Source organism: Tachypleus tridentatus, chromosome 1 (genome assembly GCF_004210375.1).
Source record: "Tachypleus tridentatus isolate NWPU-2018 chromosome 1, ASM421037v1, whole genome shotgun sequence".
Classification (NCBI taxonomy): Eukaryota; Metazoa; Arthropoda; class Merostomata; order Xiphosura; family Limulidae; genus Tachypleus; species Tachypleus tridentatus.
In genome coordinates, this window is record NC_134825.1 from 166,142,370 (window position 1) to 166,167,963 (window position 25,594).

Sequence of the window (25,594 nt, forward strand, 5' to 3'; positions counted from 1 at the left end):
ATTCAAAGAGAGTGAATTCTAGAAAGAAATTATGACATAATATAAAGAGGTTGTTAAAGAATGATTGACAAGCTAAGTGAAGTTTTAGATAAGGCCTAAATAGTTTTAAATAAACAGACTGCCAATGGTTGTTGTATTTGTACATACGTATATACTATTTAGGTTTATGTTGTATTTGTAGGTATACTGTTTAGGTTTAGTGAATCAAGTTAGAACGTTAGGCCTCTCTTAGTATTCAGGAAACTAACTAGTAGTGCCGTCTGGAAAGATTCAGCGTAGTTGTAATTGAGAGAAATAGTGTGTTGTAATTTCTAAAATAAATAAACTTTTTTAATGTTTATCGAATTTTGGGACTTGTGACATATCACTTGTTAAGATGGATTGTCTTAAACATCTCCAATCAACTAACTTTATTTTATTTTTGTAAGCATGTAATCTGTCGCTTCCACAATAATGCAGCCTGATGTTTCGTGCACAAATGTTAAGGAATCGTCACAAGTTTGAGAAGCCTCACATAAAACGGAAGTTTCTGAAATTTTATAACAACGGTATTTACATCAGCAAAGAAGAGTACGACAAGAAAACTGTGAAAACTATGAGAAAACGTCACGAATATTTACAACAACAACAAGAAAGGCATAATTTAAAAGTAAAATAAATGAACTAAAAATATCCCACATATTCAGAGGAACAACAGAAGGGCTAAGTTAAAAAAAGAAATCACCGTGAAGTTTCTAGAAGATATCATCCATATTCAGTTAAATTTCATTCAACAGAGTGAATAAAGTTCCGTGAAGAAGCCAGGGAAAGGATTGAAAACAAGTTTGCGTGACTTCATCGTTCGATCAAAGCCAGTGACATTAGGGTTTAATACATCTTAAATGTCAAACATGAACATGGTACAAAGTAATAACAGTGGTATCATTTTCAAGTTTGTTTTAGCTTTAATCAATTCGTCAGTTGTTTTGTCTGGCCTCTTAACACATGGCTATAATATGTAGAACATCCCGAGGCTCGTATAAGTATAGCGTTGAAAAGTATTTATACTGTAGAACAGGATACCAAATCAACTTATCTTACAACACCATTATGATATATCAACTTCTCTGGCTTTGTTTTGTTTTCGAAAGAATTTCACCTAGACGACTCACAGAAAAACAGAAATAGGACAACGAACACCGTCCGTGTGAAGCATGACAAACTTATTTAAATAAACTAAATGGAATACAGAGTAAGCCATCTTGTAACCCACCAAAAACGATCAGCTTTACAAATCATTACTCAACTATTTGCAAGTAACGCTTCAAAGTGTGACGTCAGTTGTCAGGAATAAAACAAAGAGAAGCGGCCTCTGTGGAATTATTGACCATGTAAAAAAAAAACTCTTCAAGTGAGTTTTACTATTTAAAGGCTTTACTAGAATCGTCACAATTGTTGAAATACGACTCGCAACACTTGCTATCAACTCCAGAGTCAACCATTAACACAGTAACATTTATTAATCATCCGATTACGATTCATATACGTGGAAATAATTGCTTGGTTATTTTAACGTGTAAAACTATAATTAGTAAAATCACCGTTCTAGAAATGTTTGAACACAGGAAACGAGAAAAGAGGATTCGCTAAACTTTAGCTTCCAACCATTCATTTTGGACGATTCTTTTTTCGGTGTTATGCACGACTATTTAACAGCGAATTTTTATTTTTACATCAACTGCACGTCTCATCAATGGTTTACCAATGTTCTTAAGATTACCATTTTGAAAAGTTATCACTCTAATAATTTAATTTAATTTTCGTATCAATATTTAATCATGTTTCTATAAGCCTTATGATTGTGTTCTTCATCCTAACTCCTTTTATTAATTTTTGTAAATGGTACTCAACTTCCTTCTATAATCTGTCGAATTAAAGATATTTATGATCAGTGATTTTAATATCAAACATTCACTTCCGCGATTTGTTTTAATTTGTATTTTAGTTATTTTAATCTGTTTAAAAATTATTCAGATTTTCTACTAATACACCTCTGTTTTGTTTCTTTTAAATATTTTTCACTTCATCCAAATTATTTGTAAGATATCTTATTTTCATTTATATACTTTTGCTGTTTATGGATTCTAAATCAGCATGTAGACAATAAAAACAATATTTGTCAAATTCCATTTTATAATATAACTAACTACGTTTTCAATACCACCTTTTCTTACAGTTTCATAATTCAAACATCTTTTCAACTTATATTTGTAAGATACATTTTGTATTTTAAAATATAATTTCAAAAAATCTGAGGTGTGTTTGAAATACGTTAAACTTGGTTTATTTTAATACTGTTGTTATACCACTACATTTATGTAGTTCTCTAGATTTAATATATGAATTATATTATTCAATGGTATTTCTTTTTCTGTTATCCATATTTAGTGATAACTAAAGTATCAGGTTTCAAATAAGTTTATAAACATCAAATAATTATCAACACTAGTTTCGTATTTCTTACGGTCTCTTTAATAACTTAAATAGTTATATCAATTATAATTGATCTTAACATCAGCATTCTATTTTTATACTGTATTTATTATAGATTTATTTTATTTGCATGAAATATTACCAGTTCTATGCATTAATATTTATATTGTTTTCAACGTGTTTAAATACAGCAAAAAAAAAAAAAAAAATACTGAAGTCAAGAGTGGGTTCAAACATTTCCTTACTTAATGAAATCAAAAAGCTAAACAGCAACAAAAATCTACTGAAGGCGTTTTTCCCGCCAAAAACGGTTTTTCTACAAAGATCCCTTAGCATAAGTTTGGCGAATCACGCAAATAATCTTCACAAAATAATCGTAACTCTATCACAATAACATAAAGATCCCTTTCTGGACTCTACAACATCAGGGACCAAACTGGAGATAGACTTATTACTAATGTTATGAAGTTCTACATCGTGCTAGTGCTTATAGTAATTTTTATTATTTTCTAACACCCAAGTATCAGGAAGATTCTAAACCTTAATCTAGGTTATTATACACAAGAGTTTTCACGCGCTAGTTTTGTTTTATTTGTTTTGATTTCGCGCAAAGCTACACGAGGGCTATCTGCGCTAGCCGTCCCTAATTTAGCAGTGTAAGACTAGAGGGAAGGCAGCTAGTCATCACCACTCACCGCCAACTCTTGGTCTACTCTTTTACCAACGACCAGTAGGATTGACCGTCACATTGTGACGCCCCCATATTTCTGTCCCATATTACCGATAACACTACTTGGTTCTACGTATCAGACTCTTCTTTACAACGGGTTTAACATTAAAGGAAAAAGGAAGTAGAATAATACCGGTATCAGTTCAAAACTTTTTATTTGTTCCAAAAACGACTTCCCCTTCAATCAGTGGCGCCTGCAAACTTGGTTTTGAGCTGCACCGAAATATCGTAACTTGGAACTTGAATTTGAAATGCTAAAGAAGGAAAGTAAATAAAGAAAACCGGTTAGATTATTAAAATAATAGCACGAATACAGATCCGATAAGAATCTACGATCAGTTATAAAGATAGTACGAACAACTTTAAACATCGTCATGTGATTTTCAGAGTAGGTGGCCTTGCATGTTAATATGGTAGTCTACAAAACCATCTATCTCAGCTTAACCACAACAATCTTGCTAAAATTATTGTCTATACAACCATACCTCCTGACTCGACTACAACCACATTATTAATATTATCGTCTATACAACCATACCTCCTGACTCGACTACAACTACTTTATTAATCTTATCGTCTATACAACCATACCTCCTGACTCGACTACAACAACTTTATTAATCTTATCGTCTGTACAACCATACCTCCTGACTCGACTACAACCACTTTATTAATCTTATAGTGTGTACAACCATACCTCCTGACTCGACTACAACCACTTTATTAATCTTATCGTGTGTACAACCATACCTCCTGACTCGACTACAACCACTTTATTAATCTTATCGTCTATACAACCATACTTCCTGACTCGACTACAACCACTTTATTAATCTTATCGTTTGTACAACCATACCTCCTGACTCGACTACAACCACTTTATTAATATTATCGTCTATACAACCATACCTCCTGACTCGACTACAACCACTTTATTAATCTTATCGTCTATACAACCATACCTCCTGACTCGACTACAACCACTTTATTAATCTTATCGTCTGTACAACCATACCTCCTGACTCGACTACAACCACTTTATTAATCTTATCGTCTGTACAACCATACCTCCTGACTCGACTACAACCACTTTATTAATCTTATCGTCTATACAACCATACCTCCTGACTCGACTACAACTACTTTATTAATCTTATCGTCTATACAACCATACCTCCTGACTCGACTACAACCACTTTATTAATCTTATCGTCTATACAACCATACCTCCTGACTCGACTACAACCACTTTATTAATCTTATCGTCTATACAACCATACCTCCTGACTCGACTACAACCACTTTATTAATCTTATCGTCTATACAACCATACTTCCTGACTCGACTACAACCACTTTATTAATCTTATCGTCCGTACAACCATACCTCCTGACTCGACTACAACCACTTTATTAATATTATCGTCTGTACAACCATACCTCCTGACTCGACTACAACCACTTTATTAATCTTATCGTCTATACAACCATACCTCCTGACTCGACTACAACCACTTTATTAATCTTATCGTCTGTACAACCATACCTCCTGACTCGACTACAACCACTTTATTAATCTTATCGTCTATACAACCATACCTCCTGACTCGACTACAACCACTTTATTAATCTTATCGTCTATACAACCATACCTCCTGACTCGACTACAACCACTTTATTAATCTTATCGTCTGTACAACCATACCTCCTGGTTCGGCTACAACCACTTAATTAATTTTATCGTCTATACAACCATCCCTCCAGACTCGACTACAACCACTTTATTAATCTTATCGTCTGTACAACCATACCTCCTGACTCGACTACAACCACTTTATTAATCTTATCGTCTATACAACCATACCTCCTGACTCGACTACAACCACTTTATTAATCTTATCGTCTATACAACCATACCTCCTGACTCGACTACAACTACTTTATTAATCTTATCGTCTGTACAACCATACCTCCTGACTCGACTACAACCACTTTATTAATCTTATCGTCTATACAACCATACCTCCTGACTCGACTACAACCACTTTATTAATATTATCGTCTATACAACCATACCTCCTGACTCGACTACAACCACTTTATTAATCTTATCGTCTATACAACCATACCTCCTGACTCGACTACAACTACTTTATTAATCTTATCGTCTATACAACCATACCTCCTGACTCGACTACAACCACTTTATTAATCTTATCGTCTGTACAACCATACCTCCTGGTTCGGCTACAACCACTTAATTAATTTTATCGTCTATACAACCATCCCTCCAGACTCGACTACAACCACTTTGTTAATCTTATCGTCTGTACAACCATACCTCCTGACTCGACTACAACTACTTTATTAACCTTATCGTCTGTACAACCATACCTCCTGACTCGACTACAACTACTTTATTAATCTTATCGTCTATACAACCATACCTCCTGACTCGACTACAACTACTTTATTAATCTTATCGTCTATACAACCATACCTCATGACTCGACTACAACCACTTTATTAATCTTATCGTCTGTACAACCATACCTCCTGACTCGACTACAACTACTTTATTAATCTTATCGTCTGTACAACCATACCTCTTGACTCGACTACAACCACTTTATTAATCTTATCGTCTGTACAACCATACCTCCTGACTCGACTACAACCACTTTATTAATCTTATCGTCTGTACAACCATACTTCTTGACTCGACTACAACTACTTTATTAATCTTATCGTCTATACAACCATACCTCCTGACTCGACTACAACCACTTTATTAATCTTATCGTCTGTACAACCATACCTCCTGACTCGACTACAACCACTTTATTAATCTTATCGTCTATACAACCATACCTCCTGACTCGACTACAACTACTTTATTAATCTTATCGTCTGTACAACCATACCTCCTGGTTCGGCTACAACCACTTTATTAATCTTATCGTCTGTACAACCATACCTCCTGACTCGACTACAACTACTTTATTAACCTTATCGTCTGTACAACCATACCTCCTGACTCGACTACAACTACTTTATTAATCTTATCGTCTATACAACCATACCTCCTGACTCGACTACAACCACTTTATTAATCTTATCGTCTGTACAACCATACCTCCTGACTCGACTACAACCACTTTATTAATCTTATCGTCTATACAACCATACCTCCTGACTCGACTACAACCACTTTATTAATCTTAACGTCTATACAACCATACCTCCTGACTCGACTACAACCACTTTATTAATCTTATCGTCTATACAACCATACCTCCTGGTTCGGCTACAACCACTTTATTAATCTTATCGTCTGTACAACCATACCTCCTGGTTCGGCTACAACCACTTTATTAATCTTATCGTCTATACAACCATACCTCCTGACTCGACTACAACCACTTTATTAATATTATCGTCTATACAACCATACCTCCTGACTCGACTACAACCACTTTATTAATCTTATCGTCTGTACAACCATACCTCCTGGTTTGGCTACAACCACTTAATTAATTTTATCGTCTATACAACCATCCCTCCAGACTCGACTACAACCACTTTGTTAATCTTATCGTCTGTACAACCATACCTCCTGACTCGACTACAACCACTTTATTAATCTTATCGTCTGTACAACCATACCTCCTGACTCGACTACAACTACTTTATTAACCTTATCGTCTGTACAACCATACCTCCTGACTCGACTACAACTACTTTATTAATCTTATCGTCTATACAACCATACCTCCTGACTCGACTACAACTACTTTATTAATCTTATGGTCTATACAACCATACCTCCTGACTCGACTGCAACCACTTAATTAATTTTATCGTCTATAAAACCATCCCTCCAGACTCGACTACAACCACTTTATTAATCTTATGTCTGTACAACCATCCCTCCAGACTCGACTACAACCACTTAATTAATTTTATCGTCTATACAACCGTCCCTCCAGATTCGACTACAACCACCTAATTAAACTGATTGCTATATAATAACCTTCACTATAATCATGTGCGTTTAGTTGTACATGCGTGAACAAGTGAATATAATGATACGTGGACGCGTAGGTGCCTATAATGGTATATGCACGCGCATGAGGGTATATTAGTAAGTGCGCGCGCAAGTACGTTTAATGGTACATGATCGCTCAGGTTCTTATGTGGGTAACATACATGCATATATTTATGTATTTTTGTACAAGAATAATAAAGGTTTTTTTTCACGTATTATGTGAACTCTGTTTATACGTGTGCTGTGCATGTGTAGATTTAATTTTGCCCTGTATAAATTACACATGTGTGGTATTTATTGTTACATATATGCTGTTTTCTACATCAGGCTAGTTTATTGTATTATAAAAGTATTAGCTGTAAAATGTTAATCGAAACTTTGTAAGTACGGTTTACGAATGTCAAGCTGTGATAAGTCACCGTGTGTGTGTGTATTCACTTATAGCAAAGCCACATCGAGCTGATCCCATCGAGAGGAATCGAACCCCTTATTTTAGCGTTGTAAACCCGTAGACTTACCGCTGTACTATCGGGAGGGGGGGGTAATAAGTCACCGCACTTGCAAGCATTAGAGCCACCTGCGACACATTTAGCACATATATAATTTCCAAACATTCGACAGCGTAATACTGGCAAGAGTAGACTTATGACTGGAGTGTGTTTTCGCATATTTTTTTCCGAGAAAGTGAAGTAGGTAGGTTTGGGATTATGCGAGAAAGTTAAAAAAAACTCACAAAGCATTTAGGGGTAACAATGGATTCCGAAATCACACTCCAAGATAGACTAGCGTAGCCCTCTGGTGTGCAAAACAGAACCACTGTGGTGAAGGTGATCTCATTATCTCCTTTAATCGCTAATGAATTTCTCAAATTGACAAAGAATTTGGAGCCAAAAGTTCATAAGTAAATATCAGAAACAAAACATTCACGAGAGATTTTGTTGGGTAAATGAACAGGGCAATTATTTTGCTTGTCTGTTTTTAAACACGAAGCTTCACGATGGGCTTTTTGTGTCTCGCCAACTGCAGGCATCTAAACTATATATTTAGTATTATAAGCCTTCAGACTTACTGTTCAACAACCGGGAAGAAGAGGGTTATGGTTTATAAACATTGAACTTATAGCTATAATTACTTTAGACTCAGTGACTTATAATTCATGTTTATAACGACGTACGTCTTATTATGATGCATTTTTGTCATTTGGCTTCTTCAAATCATTCATGACGTTAAGTCTGTTCATATGTGTTCCTCACATTAGCACGAAAACGTGTGCTTTCTCCCACCCCCTTCCTCAATGGGTCAGTGACAACTATACGTTCTTCCAATGTTAGAGTACGTGGTTAGATTTCCAAAAGTAGATAGTCCAGTTTGTATCTTTGCATTAAGTTAACAATACCTGAAATGCGTAACAAAATATTAAAAAATCGATATTATTCAAAACACTATCTTAGAAAATGTTAATGAAAATATGTTTAAAACCACGCGTAACTGCTATCGCAACACAACGATAAGTCTTCGGATTTACAACGCTGAAATTAGGGGTTCGATTCTCCTCGGTGGACTCTGCAGAGAGTCGGATGTGTTAATAACAAACAAAATACACGCACTGTCGCGACTGAAGATGGACCTCTGATCGTCAATTTGTTGGACACGGTGTGCTCAGGTTTCCCCTTTTTACTGTTAGGTATAAAATAGAAGCCAGGACTAGCAGGAGATAAAACTGGTCTACGACTCTTCACAAAGAATATAAGAAGAAGGGGGGGGGGGAAAAAAGACTTGCGTCCACTTTCAAACTCTATATTCAAACACAGATACGGCCCGGCATGGCCAAGTATGTTAAGGCGTTCGACTCGTAATTCCAGCGTCGCGGGTTCGAATCCCAGTCGCACCAAAACATGCTCGCTTTTTCAGCCGTGGGGGCGTTACAATGTGACGGTCAATCCCAATATTCGTTGGTAAAAGAGTAGTCCAAGAGTTGGCGGTGGGTGGTGATGACTAGCTGCCTTTTTTTCTAGTCTTACACTGCTAAATTAGGGACGGCTAGTGCAAATAGCCCTTGAGTAGCTTTGTGCGAAATTCGAAAACAAACAAAATAAACAAACAATCGTAGATGGAGCGACTCACTCAACCAAAGCAAGCAACACTCAAGTTTATTTCTTTGAGGGCGTTGAAAGGGAACTTTATATTTTGAAAGACAATTATTAAAGGCCCTTATCTGAATTAGATATTAGAGGATTTCGACACGTCATTAAAAAAAACATGACAAAAAATTCAGTTGTGCCAATTTAGATGATTCACATTAATTTAAATGGGCTTATATCTGTGCAAGAATTGTGTGGTATTAGTGGTGTTTGAAGTTAAGAGCTTCAGTTTAGGTCAGCGGTAACTTTATTTATATATAACGCTAGAAACTGGGGATCGATTCTCTCTCAGTGAGCAGAGTACAGATAATATAGCCGTTGTCTAGCAGTGGTTTAAAAAGATAGGATAATGAAACAGTTTGTATTCAAAATACACACAGTGTCTTTGATTGGTCTATTTAAAAACAAACAAACAACATTGTTAGTTACAATATTACCTTTATAAATGATTTGAAAATGAGTTTTCTGTAATTTGGTTTTATAACCAGTGAAGGAATATATTAACATTGCTTGCCATATCTTTTGGTGTTCGAGGGTTTTTATATTCTGTTGAATCGGTGATAACGGCTACACTTGTTTTCATGTTATTTCATAATCTGGCACAGATCTTGGGTTTAAAGTTTAAATATATTGTTGTTTGTTAATATATTGGATGGTTAGTGATCGATGGATTAGCAAATCAGTCTGTTCGTATTCAGTTATTTCTTAATAGGTTAGTTAGAATAGGTTGTCTCAAGTTAGTTTACCAAAAGGTTAGTTATGTATTACTATGTTATATGTGCTTGGCTGTTTTATTCTATGATATAATATAATTAGTTAGATTTATTTACGTGTTGGTCTACTTTATTTTAGGGTAGACTATAATTACCTAACGTAATTAGTGAATCAGAGACAATACGGTTTAATATAAACATTGTAGTTATATAATTTTTTTGCCGGTGCGTATATTTTTTTTCTATATAAAGTTGTTTTGCAGACCAGTATTTAACATGATACCTTTGCTCTTTTGATGTGTATTCAGTGGTATTGACATGCATGCTACTTTGTCGTCTGGTTGTTTGTTGTCAGAGAGTGTATTTGGCGATACATCCGATCTGATGTTGTTGGCTTACAATTTAATGATTGTTGTGTTCGTTTTATAACTCTGATGGAAACAGATGGTCGAGAGATGAGTTTGTGTCCCGCTGAGAGGGAGAGTTGATATTCTGCCATTATGTGACGTCACATGTTTGCCAGCTTGCACCTTTTTTTATCACATGCGTTCGACTTTTGGAATGACAAATGAAGTATTGGAGGTGAGAACATTATATTAAAACGGGCGCCGCCACTCCGTTACAGTCCATATCGTTTCTTTCGGTTATGCTCTATTTGACGACTGTGTCGTGACAATAGATCTGCAACATAGTTTCAGTTGCAAAATACTCTATAATAAGGTCGTCATGTCCAAAGCAACCACTTCTTTAGTAGGCTTTCTATAATCCATCTGCACTAAGAGAACGACGATTTCTCACCGCACTTTTCCATAACCCAGTGGAGACTTATCTGATACTACAGGATTGTAATTCCGATATCTGATTTGGTGTACATTAGTGAAACCACTTCATAGTTTTATTGTACGTTTGTAAGTGATTTAATTGCCATCTTATGTATCAACTTGGTTGAGCTACACGAAGTTTTCTTAACAAATGAACAACAACAACACAAGCATCACGAGTGGCGTCATTTGTGTTGTTGAAATGTATTGTGACTTTGTTCAGGAACATTTGATTCAGTCTGTAACTTGTATACAAGAGATTACTTCCTGTCTTTGTCTTGGAATTAGTGAATAGTTTGCCTTACTGTGCGTTGAACTATAGATGTGAATACCACGTGTTTTTGTACCTTGAGCCTCATTCTGTATTCTTAATCTCTTCAACGTTTATATCATCAACTACAAGCTTACTAGTCATCAAACATGTTCATCATCAGCTTCTATATTGTTTACTATATCTTGCACTTACATATGCCATTTTATAACTCTCTTCCACAGTGAACAAACAGAATTTGTTCTTTTCATATAAAGATTTACTTTACCTTACCAAATGCAAACAGTTTCTAAAAAAAAATTAAAAATTGAAGATTTGGTTTTAGTGGATAGTTCGTGTTACTGTGCCTTGATCTACAGATGTGAATACCACTTGTACAGTAGAAAAAACATGTTAGTGTGATTCTGTTTACATCATTAATACTTTTACTTCGTGTTTTATACTGTCAAAACATTTTAGTGTTTATTCATTATATAATATAGTATCATATCCTCTAATTCTACATCATAAGGCACCTAATATGTATATGTGTGGCCCGCCACGGCCAAGTGGGTTAAGGCGTTCGACTCGTAATCTGAGGGTCGCAAATTCGAATCCACGTCGCACCGAACATGCCCTCTCAGTCGTGGGGGCGTTATAATGTGACGATCAATTCTACTATTCTTTGGTAAAAGAGTAGCCCAAGAGTTGGCGGTGGGTGGTGATGACTAGCTGCCTTCCCTCTATTCTTACACTGCTAAATTAGGGACGGCTAGCGCAGATAGCCCTCGAGTATCTTTGCGCGAAATTCAAAACAAACAAACATGTGTATATACACAATAAAGCCTTTTCTAATGTTGCAGTCATATAGCCATTATTAGATATTCCCTTCTGGTGTTAACACGTACATGCCTTATCAAGGCCCTTTTAACGTGGACGTGAAAACAGGGTGCAACATCTCTTCAAATGTAGCACTTGTATGCACACGCCACACCTAGTTTGATCTTGGGTAGCTTGGTATGTAGGAACAGATCTTTAAAGCGTCTTCCTACAATACCATCTTGGACTGTGTTCCTGTGTATAGATTACTACATTATTTGTAATTTCTCTAGCTGAATACCGCTAAAATAACATTTATTGAAATGACCAATTTCTTTAATTTCATATATTTTATTTTATTTTTCAAAGAGTACATCGCTGAAGACTAATTGACAAAACTGAAATGAAATTATATTGCGCATTTGATGGATGTTAGACATTCTAGTAAAGTTGTTAGACATTCTAGTAAATCGAAATAATACCGTAACTAGAAAAATCGATGTTAACTCTTATTCGTCGACTATTGATCTCTCAAATAAAACTTGCGCTACGACTTCGTGTACCTCAGTGGTGGAAGTGGTAATAGACTAATCATGCTATGTTTGTAAAAAAAACCTGTTTGCGAACTTGTAAGAGTTGAATACTAAACTCACTTTTGATGTGCCAATTTCGTTTTAAAAATGATGAAACATTTCTCTTATTCAACTGATACAATCCTTTAATTTTCATAACGTAGTTACTCAGGGCAACTTTACATTTGCCCTCCAGTAGTAGAATAATGACATGGGAGGACAAATAGCATGCCACAAATAAGGTTTACCAGATCTAAAAAGCTATTCAAATAAATTCGTGTGTGTGTGCCATTTTCTTTGTTCTGTTTGTTCGGCAGAGGGCATCGGCCTTCCAGCAATAACAACCATATAAAGACTAAATGGGGAGTTCAGAAAATGTTAGGGTACAACTAAACAAACCCGGTTCTTGGTTATGACTTTAAGATTTCAAAGAATCTGATTGGAGATTCCGCTCCAAATGTGTAGCGTTATATTACTCAATAAAATTTCGGCCGTAGTATATAGTCAGAGAACCTGACTGTAAACTCCGCTCCATAGATGTGGCGTCTTATTAACTGATGTAATTTTGAATTTAAGATATAAAATAGTCAGAGAACCTGACTGTAAACTCCGCTCCATAGATGTGGCGTCTTATTAACTGATGTAATTTTGAATTTAAGATGTAAAATAGTCAGAGAACCTGAAGGTAAACTCCGCTCCATAGATGTGGCGTCTTATTAAGTGATGTAATTTTGAACTTAAGATATAAAATAGTCAGAGAACCTGACTGTAAACTCCGCTCCATAGATGTGGCGTCTTATTAACTGATGTAATTTTGAATTTAAGATATAAAATAGTCAGAGAACCTGACTGTAAACTCCGCTCCATAGATGTGGCGTCTTATTAAGTGATGTAATTTTGAACTTAAGATATAAAATAGTCAGAGAACCTGACTGTAAGCTCCGCTCCATAGATGTGGCGTCTTATTAACTGATGTAATTTTGAATTTAAGATATAAAATAGTCAGAGAACCTGACTGTAAACTCCGCTCCATAGATGTGGCGTCTTATTAAGTGATGTAATTTTGAATTTAAGATATAAAATAGTCAGAGAACCTGACTGTAAACTCCGCTCCATAGATGTGGCGTCTTATTAACTGATGTAATTTTGAATTTAAGATATAAAATAGTCATAAAATTGACTGTAAACTCCACTTTATAGATGTGGCGTGTCATTAATTGATGTAATTTCGACCTTTTTGAAAGCATGAAGAAACTACAATTTTTAACAAAGGTTAATAAAATGACTCATTAACTGCATGTACAAATGGTTTCTCCGACAAGAAGCCTTTATGCTCTTTTTGGTTTATTCTACCGCCATCACTAAACCTGTACGTCTTTTTCGTTTAAGTATTCCATGTGTTACGTTTGAATTATTAATTTAAACCATTCTTAAATGATTTATCTTTAGAACTAGATACATTTGAAGATGGTTCTTATTGACAGTCACGATGGATATATTTTAAGGTTTAGAAATTTTGATTTTCAATCCTCTATAAAGACGTTTCATTTTATCAGATGAACTTGTTTTTGGTTTTCAGAATAATCAGACATGTCTTAGTCATTGAAGGGACTTTTTTATTTTTATTTTAACAGCCATCACAATCACGTACTTCCAAAATTACCCAGAAAGATATATTTATTTACTTGTTTTTGGATTTTCGCATAATGCTACACGAGGTTCATATCTAATTTAAAAGTGAGAGATAGGAGAGAAGGCAGCTAGTAAACACCACCCACCGCAAACCATGACATTATAACAGCTGAATGGGTGTGCAGATTCAGTGACACGCAAGTTGCTGGTCTAGCATTATACCAGGCCTTTCATTCAGAAAGACTGTTCATGCAGGCCATGCCAGGCCTTTCATTCAGAAAGACTGTTCATGCAGGCCATGCCAGGCCTTTCATTCAGAAAGACTGTTCACACAGGCTACGCCAGGCAATTCATTCAGAAAGACTGTGCACACAGGCTACGCCAGGCAATTCATTCAGAAAGACTGTTCACACAGGCTACGCCAGGCAATTCATTCAGAAGGGGTCTGGCCCAGCCAGATGGTTAGTGCGCAAGACTCATAATCTGAAGGTCGTGAGTTCGAATCCCCGTCACACCAAACATGCTCGTCCTTTCAATCGTGGAATGTTATAATGTGACGGTCAATCCTACTATTCATTGGTAAAAGAGTAGCCCAAACGTTGGCGGTGGGTGGTGATTACTACCTGCCTTCTCTCTAGTCTTACACTGCTATATTAGGGGCGGCTAGCGCAGATAGCACTCGTGCAGGTTTGCGAGAAATCCAAAAAAACAAACAGACAAATCAGTTAGGACTGCTCAAACATGTCATGCCAAGTCTTCCATTCGGAAGGACTGTACATATAAGCCCCAGGATGGAAAATCTTTGTTGGACTTTTTTTTTTCAATTGAGCAAGAAAAGACGAATGAATATGATTTGCATATATTTTGTCACCTGTGTCACCCGTATCTTTTTTTTTTTTACATGATAATTCTGGATACGGTAGAGTGACGAGCATTGTAACAAAACAAAGGTAGCATGTTCTACATGTTCCATTCCAATTAATGCTTGTACCAACTGTTTTCGTTAAGACTAGTTTCACACGTGTTTCATTTACACTATATACTTGTATTTTAATATTTCACGGCACACTTGAATTCTGGGAAACCACCTTGGCAGAATAAAGTATTAACCATAAATTATGTCATTTCAACTCGTGTAGCTAACGTGTGTTTCATCTAACTTTCCATCTCTAGTGTAAACAGTATTAACGTAGAAAGTTTCCTGAAATTATATTTTATCTGCATTTCGTTTAGATTTGTTTTTAATATGAATTTTTCTGTTCTCCTTTGTTTGTTTTGTTGTTTTTAAAGTTTAACAAATGGCAAAATATATGAGATTATTAATTATCTTCAGAACCAAACAAGCAATTTTAATGAAGACTGGATAGCCTGTTATATTTTCTCCTTACGTTTTATCTGTTTAATGTTAAGCAGAAATCTACACCGTGAGCTATGTGTGCTGTGCCCACCACAGGTATTGAAACCCATTTTTTAGCGTTACAAGCCTTCCGATTTACTGCTGAGCTACTAGAAAGAGAGGTATGAAGGCTTCCTTTTCCTTCCTGCACTCCATATCTTCATTTGATAAAAACAAACAGTTAAACTTTTCTGCAAAGATTTTGTTAAATGCATGAATGTCAAATTATTTTCATTTCAGAGAAGGCATTAATATAAATCCTTCCTAGTAAATATCATGTATGTGTTTTCTTAGAGCAAAGCCACATTGGGCTGTCTGCCGAGCCCACCGAGGAGAATCGAACCCATTATTTTAGTGTTGTAGACTTACCGCTCTACTAGCGAGAGGCTAGTAAATATCATGCTCAGGTGGTCCGATTAGAATAACCAATAAATTCCTACATAGCAAAGACAGGATCTTCTAGAGACGTATCAGAAAACCTAGAAACGAACGTTTCCAGTCCGAAAGTTTACGTGGTATCTCTCCCCAGCACACAGGATTTCACGAGCTCCTAATCACAGCTCCCCTTCCCCGTTTTGGGTTTCTACGTTGACAAACAACCTCGTTGGAAGTGTTTATGTCTTGGACCTAGTTGTTCTGTTACTCTTGTCCGACAGGGATTTGGACGTCACTTTCACAGAGGCCTCAAAGTGCGGAAAGCGTTTTTGCAGTTATGGAACAGGAATTGCGAAAGTTCGCCAACTCTGAGACATGTAGACTACGATTCTGCTGTGTTCTGACAGTGTATGTTATTACACATCACTTGATGGTCCTTACAGACACGATAACCTAAAAATACAAGAGTCGAATGTTGTATTTCTAACTGTAGTCATTAGTACACTACTGTACATCTTGCACGTACATATAAAAATACAATCAGGAAAACACGTCAGAGTGATTTTACGATCTTGCTTATTAAATAATGAAGCAATATTAAGTCCATACTATGTTTTAAATGTAGGAGTAATTAGATCTAAATAAGGTAAGTTGGACAACGAGTGAATAAAAAGTTATGTAATGTGGATTTACGTCACGTTTTCCGATTTATGAACACATTAGACGATTCCAGCCAAAACGAAAAAGCTTTATCAACGGTTTGTTTCGACCGTTGCATTTATCTATGTTTATGTGCAACGTATTTACTTACTAGATTACATAACATTCTATTTTCATTATGAAACTTACAGTATCTCGAATTTCGGAAAAAAAAAATGAGGAAAGATAAACAGTGCGTAAGGAAAGAATTATGAATAGCACCACTAGCAGTCAGAGACCTCACAATATATTCACAACGTGGCGAACACTCGATAACAACGTGCTATCGCGAACAGAGAAATAAATAAAACCGGAAGTGTTTCCGTACAATAAATTATTTGTAAAAAATGAGGCATATGTTAAGCAGCTAAAGAGAGGGCCAAACCCAAAATATAAGACACGTAAATATCTGAGATAATTTGTGATTGTGTGTGACAAAATAACGTATCTTATTTTAGTACATTAAGTTAAGCTAGAAAGTTGAACAATAGCTTAAGTTTTAGGAAGCAAAATTAATTTGGATTTGAGTAATTGTGTGATATTATCTTATTTATTGCACAATAAAAAAACAACAACAGAAAAAGACTGAACTGAAACCTGTTCTTATATACTATATACTAATTACAGCTAATCCCGTTTGACATTTTGTTTACGTGGAGTGGAAGATAAATAAGTGAAGTTTGGAGTGGATGTTATCTTGTATACTGCACTCGCTGGCGATAACCAACAGCCAGGATTTACATTATGTTATTTCAGCTAAAGGATGTACATGTGTACTTCCGGTCTTGTCCAATGAAACGTTGAAACATATGACTAATATTAACACTTTGGTGCGATAATCATTATTTACACTGGCCACTGTTTACAGGGAAAGCAGAGGAAGAGCACGTGATATTGTTGATTGATTGGGTTGTTGACGATTGCGAAACTCCAGTCCAGACAGGCGCCCTGAATCAAACTCGGGTCAGCGATTGTTTTTATTATACTCATTAGTTGATTTTCAGATATGATTTAATAAAGTTCTTTAATCTTTCTTATATGTCCGATATCCTAGGAAGATGATCTTCAATGAATGACCAGTCATTTGGTATACATTTCATATATCTTTCCTTCATTGTATCACGAATGAATTGTGTTTATCTTATATCAAAACCACATCGGGCTATCTGCTGAGCCCACCGAGAGGAATCGAACCGCTGATTTTAGCGTTGTAAATCCGTAGACTTACCGCTGTACTAGCGGGAGTCTTCATGAACGAAAGTAATATACACATATATATTTATTTATATATGTGTTCGTTTCTGTTTCAGTTTCTTGGATCATCCCATCTCTGGTGGTGAGATTAATGCGTTCACTTGTGTGTATTTTCCGTTCCTTCTAAACTTAATTAATCAAAGCTTGGGTTAATCTTGAACCCAGATGTTGTGAAACTAAAACTGAATTCCAAGGCCTCTTTTATCTGTAATAAAACAAACAAACTTGTGGTTCTAAGTAGTACAATCCAAATATAGCTACAATGTTTTTAACATGTGAATACACAGGTAAATAAGTCAAATAATAAACGTCTTTTTAATTACTAATGTCATATGTCTTCAGTTTCATTTAATGGCGGTGCATTTTCAACTAAATCATCACCAGTTTAAGGTTTACCTTCATCGAAAGCTAAAGGCGAATAATTAAATAGGCCATCAGAAATACTAACACGTGTGTGTTTTCTTACAGCAAAGCCACATCGGGCTATCTGCTGAGCCCACCGAGGGGAATCGACCCCATACTTTTAGCGTTGTAAATCCGTAGACATACCGCTGTACTAGCGGGGGGCTACCAATACGTATCAAAATATTAGTTAAATTTATGATTTTGTTTTACGTAATGATTTTTTTTCAGTTTCGAGATCTAATCATTCATATACCTATAAATGAAGAAAAAACAGTTATGACGTCTAGTGTTGACTTCAGATTTCAGGAAGTGAGATTAGCAACTGGAAGACTTTTAATAAATCATCCTCATTCGATTTATCTGATAAACAGAAGAAAGTTTATTCCAATTTTAAAAAAATATTTGGTTCTAAGTATGTTGTAACATATTTTTTATTACATACATGTAATTAAACTTGTAACAGAAGTTTCTGGCTTTGTAACTACTAGTTAAACTCGTATTTTCTGAAGTTTGCTTCATTTACATTTCAATACAGTGTTGTAACTGAACAAGTTTTATGGTTTACTCATTTTATTTAGCTCATTTGAAGACAAATATACGTAGTGACGTCACTGAAATCGGCATTCCAGTTGTCAATCAAAATCGTTGTTATGAGACCTCAGCTGAACACACACGCTAATGGAAGTTGTCTAGTAACTTCAAGCATTGGGCTCATACTGGAATCAATTCCTTTCAGCCACGATAACACAGGAAACGTGCAGTCACTGCGCAGGTCACTGTACTGCTATGCCTACAGTAACTGGCACTCTAACCTAGCCTCGTTCCACTTTCACAGTCTCAGTCAATTTCATTTAGAGACACCCCCCCCTTCCCAAGGGACTCTCGATGTGTTGTGTCTGTAGAATATCGTACACTATTTAGTTATGTACCTTGACATCGGCACCTGTACAAATATTCAGCAGATGAATCTCTCTTATTGTTTATTACTTTACGTAAACTTAAATAAAAGTTGTTGGATCAACTCCACAATCCACCTGTTAACAGAAATTATAACATACTCGTGACTAGTAGCCACAAAGAGACGACATTCTAATATTTGGGATAATGTGAAAGAAAGGCTGTTTTAGCCCCCAAAACAGGTGCCAATCTTATCTAAAGTGTGGAAAGTAAACAGGTGTTTTTATTTTATCGTGCTGGTCGTTTCCATCACCTGTGGTCAAAATAACTTGATGGATTGTGCAAAATATTCATGTTGAGTATACCAGAAGAGACGGCAACTGCATTTGTAAAAAAAAAGAAAAAACACCAACAACAACAAAAAAACCACAAGTGTAGAGGACGACGTTTCGAAAGTCTTCCATTTTTTATTTTTACAACAGGCAGTTGCCGTCCATTCCAATCTACTCAACTACAGACCTCGTGAGGCGAGCTGGTATTCTGCTCCCAAGTTTTGTTTTTAAATTGAAATAATGTTCTCCTATTGACTTTATGTGACATGTAAATGTATTAGATGATTCCACAAGAGTGTATACGTAGGAGGGCGTATATAATAACTGAGAACTTTCCTAAATAATTATCCAGTTCTACCAGTCTACCTTTGTACTTGTAATCACAAAAATGTGTTATGTGTCTGGTTCAAAAAAGGCTCTACCTTAAAAATAATCTCTTCATAAACTCTCTACCTTAAATGTAGATTAAATTCGTGTATCCGGCTGTATGTGTTTATTTGTCTTTCTGTTTATTTCTTGTAAGTTAAGAACCTTGAAAATGAACAGTAACGTTATTCCTGTTAACCTGAAGATGACCTAAGAAGGTCGAAACGTTGTTCTGTGCTTTAATATTAAAGTTTTAATACCCATACCGGCCGTCTTAAGAATGCAACAACACAATCACACGAAAGTTAATACTAGTAAAAGTTAAAGTTCTCTTCTAAGAACAGATAATGGTTAACGAACAACAACATGCTCTCTACCCACTGTAAGGAATGTGAAGAAATATTGGTTAACAACAATTAACTGAACCAATTGTTGAACAAATACGGTTCATCTTTCTATTCCTTCTCTCCACATGGGATATGCGTACAGTCCTTTAACTCCGTGTCAACATGTACAACAAATGGTTGATTTCATGTTTTATCAGCGAATTTCTTACAGTATAAACGATTAACAAATTGTGGTCGAAATTATGTTAGAAATCATTGAAATCAATTAGAAAAGTTCGGGTTTAATAGTCTTGTTTAAGTTTGTTTTGTTGTTAGTCTTGTTTACGTTTGTTTTGTTGTTAGTCTTGTTTAAGTTTGTTTTTGTTGTTAGTCTTTTTTTAAGCTTGTTTTTGAATTTCGCGCAAAGCTACTCGAGGGCTATCTGCGCTAGCCGTCCCTAATTTAGCAGTGTAAGACTAGAGGGAAGGCAGCTAGTCATCACCACCCACCGCCAACTGTTGGGCTACTCTTTTACCAACGAATAGTGGGATTGACCGTAACTTTATAACGCCCCCACGGCTGGGAGAGCGAGCATGTTTGGTGCGACCGGGATTCGAACCCGCCACCCTCGTATTACGAGTCGAACGCCTTAACAGTCTTGGCCATGCAGGGCCTCTTGTTTAAGAAAGCGTTGTATTTAACACGGCATTGTTTTTGTAAATTAAATAAAGAAATTATTAAACTTTTCCTTTTAGCTTTTCGACAGTAGTTACTGACGATATATCTGATTCATATAACCTGATGTTTGGGCACAGCATAAATAGACATTGCGTATCTTTGCATTTAACAACGGTCTGGAGGCCCGGCGTGGCCATATGCTGCTTGGTCTCGGTGTTGGACCAAGTAATGTGTTAAGGCATTCGACTCGTAATCCGAGGCTCGCAGGTTCGAATCCCCGTCACACCAAACATGCTCGCCCTTTCAGCCGTAGGGGGGGGCGTTATGATGGTGCGATCAATCCCACTATTCGTTGGTAAAAGAGTAGCCCAAGAGTTTTCGGTGGGTGGTGATGACTAGCTGCCTTCTCTCTAGTCTTACACTGCTAAATTAGGGACGGCTAGCGCAGATAGCCCTCGAGTAGCTTTGTGCGAAATTCAAACCAAACAAACAAACAACAGTCTGGATATATATAAAACAGTAAACATGCAGCGCCAATGTGGAATTTCAAGTAAAACGTTAATTTGTGTAGGCGATCTTCGGTTCACAACCCCGGTATTGATGGATACCAAAACCATACAAGTGTATAGAATGAATTCAACAACCAATGATTTTTTATTAAGAAGATAGATTGTGTCTCTTAAAGTAATAAGTCGTATCTTAATATCTATTTAATGTATCTTAGTTGTAAGAAATTTACATTTTTTCTAAACATATTTAATGCTTGTTATTGTGACAGTTATAAACGGCTTCATGGTTAATGTATCGGGCTCCATATCGGAAAGTCCAAGCCATATGCTGCTGAAAACCTTTAGCATTTTCAACTTAGTGTGTCTTATGAAAGTGACGGTCTATTTTGGTGAGAATTAGCGAGTGCTTATAACTGGTTTCCTTTCCTTTGTTAAATTGTTTTAAGTTATAAACAGCTTTGTCTGATCTGATATTTGTGATTTATGATGGTCTGGCTGTTTAGTCCATGATTTTGCATGAATTATCGTTTAGAATGAAAATATTTAAAATCTCGGGAGAGTTTGACTGAAGCAAAACCATGAACATTTTCAGTTAAATAAAGTCTGTGTTTGTAATGTTATTTCTTCTCTGTTAGCACACACAAATGATAAGAATCTAAAAACGTCCTTATTACTCCATCGTCACCAATCAAGTAAAATGAATATAGAGAGGGCGTTGTATAAAACAAAACAAAGAACACTTGACAGTAAAACAAATACTTTAATAACCAGGGTTTCCTGCAAATATTCTATATTACTTATCTCACCTGTGATCACATGACTTTTTAACTTTGTCAACAGCTCGTGAATCCTAAACCAATGACTGTGTGTACATTTTTGATAAATTAGTCTGAATTTTTTTTTTACTAATCCTTGACATATTTAGATCAAAACCTTTCGTTATATACATTGTCTTGATGAAATATAGGGTGAATTTTCACTTGATATCTCAACGGTAGTAAAGTGTAAATAACTAGTGTTATTGGTCTTTCCGTTTCAGTTTTCTTTTTATATCTTGACGTTTCTTCTGTAATAGGTTTTCCTTCTTTCTTCTGTAATAGGTTTTCCTTCTTTCTTCTCTCACACCTTATAAACGATTCTATCTATTTTCTGAGGCAATATTTTACAGTTTTACTTCTAAATTATTTAAAATTTGTCATGAAGGTTGAAAGCAAAAGGCACGTGGATATCCACTGCTCACGTGAATTTACCTGCGCCAATCAAAATTTGATTTTAATCGATTGTTTTTTCTATCATACAAATCCATAATAGATAAAATCACCCCTGTGACTTTTATTTGCTTCCTTAGCTGAAATAAGTATTCATAGTCAGAGCTTTTAAGAAACAAAAGTGATGTTTTGATTGGTGAGCTACTTAAGTGTTGGACCAAGGAAGAGTTTCGGGTTATTACAGCTTTCTGGGTGTTGGACCAAGGAAGAGTTTCGGGTTATTACAACAGTATGAGTGTTGAACCAAGAAAAAAAATTGTTATTACAACTTTTTGACGGTTGGATCACGGAATAACTTCAGATTATGACATCTGCAGACACTTAATTACGAGTTTCTTTTTAGCTGAAAATATGTCAAGGACAATATAATCCCTACAAACTGTCTCTGAAGACGTTTGTTTGTTTGTTTGGAAATTTCGCACAAAGCTACTCGAGGGCTATCTGTGCTAGCCGTCCCTAATTTAGCAGTGTAAGACTAGAGGGAAGGCAGCTAGTCATCACCACCCACCGCCAACTCTTGGGCTACTCTTTTACCAACGAATAGTGGGATTGACCGTTACTTATAACGCCCCCACGGCTTAAAGGGCAAGCATGTTTGGCGCGACGGGGATGCAAACCCGCGACCCTCAGATTACGAGTCGCACGCCTGACGCGCTAGGGTCAAAAAATGTCATCATCACCCCTCTGAAGACGACTAGAAGACATTCGAATTGTCAAAGATCATAGCGAAGCTGATTGAAATGTAACATAATATCTATAGACAAATTTTATTTAAGAGGGAAATGTTTTAATCATCCAAACCAGACTGTGATATACCTATCTCCACACTTAATAAGCCAGCTGATTTTGGAGTGTGATATCAGTACTCATACTCATGACACCAGCTAACTTTAAAGTGCGATATAAGCATTTCTATACTCACAATGTCAACTAACTTTAGAGTCGTACAGGCCGCCCCTATATTCACAACATCAGCTAACACTAAGTCAATCAGTGTTGTAGTAAAAATGTTTACTCACTTTATCAGTTTCTACGTTTTCGAGTATATAAAAGTTTCTATGATCAAATCTTCAACATGCAACGCAAATTAGATAAAAATTACAAAGATAGAGAGAGATAACACAAAGCGGGAGTGTTGGCGTTAGTAACTAAGGGCAATGCTACACGGTGGACTGTAAGTGCTCTCTCTGCCCACCAGGGGTATCGAAACTCAGATTAGAACGTTTAAAATCCGCAGACATATCACTGGGCCACTGAGGGCGAACAGAAATGAATGATTAACACCTTAATAAAAGTTATTGCAGCCTTGTGAAAGTAATTAGACTAATAGCTAAGCCTAACGCTGATATTCCTACACCTTTGTAAATATATGCTCCAATTCATTTCAGTGATGAAACTTTTAAGTAAAGCACCCAAGGCGATGATTGGCTTAACTGGTTGCCCTAATTTGTTTGGCTACTTAGCAAACCATTGGAATGTGCTTGGAATTAATAAGTGTGTAGAAAGTACAAACCATGAAAGCAGAAGGAAACCACCACTGATCTTCTAGTCTTTGACCAATAAGCACAGAACGGTGGTTGTGCTACCCAAAACGTGACTAGATGTATGCTAAGGAACTGTCACAGTGAGAGTAGCTACTGCTACCTAGCGTAAACATTATTCACAGGATATCACGTTATGGTTCTTGTTTCTTACATATGGGGCCCGACATGGCCAAGCGTGTTAAAGCGTGCGACTCGTAATCTGAGGGTCGCGGGTTCGCATCCCTGTCGCGCCAAACATGCTCGCCCTATCAGCCGTGGGGGCGTTATAATGTGACGGTCAATCTCACTATTCGTTGGTAAAAGAGTAGCCCAAGTGTTGGCGGTGGGTGGCGATGACTAGCTGCCTTCCCTCTAGTCTTACACTGCTAAATTAGGGACGGCTAGCACAGATAGCCCTTGAGCAGCTTTGTGCGAAATTTAAAAACAAACAAACAATTCTTACACCTGCTTACAACTCTTATTTAAAACAGCTCTGACGCACAATCTTCAAAACTTTAGCACCTCATTGAAACTTGAAGCCATTTTCTGACTTATTCTTCCCAGTACCCCATAGGTAAATAGTTAATAAATAACACATACTAGCTAGATTAAATAAAACAGTACCCTATACATAAACAGTTAATATCATATACAAATCAGAATAATTAGCACAACGGTGTGTCTGCAGATTTACAACGCTTGAAATCAGGTTTCAATACCTGTAGTTGGCAGAGTACAGATAGGTAACAACAAGGTAACGTATAAAGATCCTTTACATAATTTACTGTTGCTTGTAATAGCATGTAATATTCCGTCTATTTAATCTGCAAAGAACAATCCAACAAGATATTTTAGCATAAAGAGAAACCTATTGGTTTTACCAAAGAATAATGGGATTGACCGTCACATTATAATGCCCACATGGATGAAAGGGCGAAATGTCATTGATTACCAACTTCAAGTCACATCACGAGGGCAAAGACGAATAGCTAGAACATAAGATTAAGGTATGAATAGATAAGGTTACAGCTATAACATAAGATTAAGGTATAAATAGGTAAGGTTACAGCTAGAACATAAGATTAAGGTATAAATAGGTAAGGTTACAGCTATAGCATAAGATTAAGGTATAAATAGGTAAGGTTACAGCTATAATATAAGATTAAGGTATAAATAGGTAAGGTTACAGCTATAACATAAGATTAAGGTATAAATAGGTGAGGTTACAGCTAGAACATAAGATTAAGGTATAAATAGGTGAGGTTACAGCTAGAACATAAGATTAAGGTATAAATAGGTAAGGTTACAGCTAGAACATAAGATTAAGGTATAAATAGGTAAGGTTACAGCTAGAACATAAGATTAAGGT

At 36.1% G+C, this 25,594-nt stretch overlaps 1 long non-coding RNA gene across 4 annotated transcripts in view; it reads right to left on the bottom strand.

The window, feature by feature from the left end:
* LOC143229785 (uncharacterized) overlaps positions 1-25,594 on the bottom strand; it is an 86,025-nt gene that overhangs the window by 58,201 nt on the left and 2,230 nt on the right. For 2 of the 4 annotated variants that reach the window (XR_013016077.1, XR_013016076.1), the window contains exon 3: positions 15,963-16,421. This is a non-coding gene — a long non-coding RNA (uncharacterized LOC143229785). Of the gene's footprint in view, positions 1-10,103; positions 16,422-16,817; positions 18,127-25,594 lie in introns of those variants that run through there. The other 2 variants (XR_013016075.1, XR_013016074.1) reach the window with 2 other exon arrangements.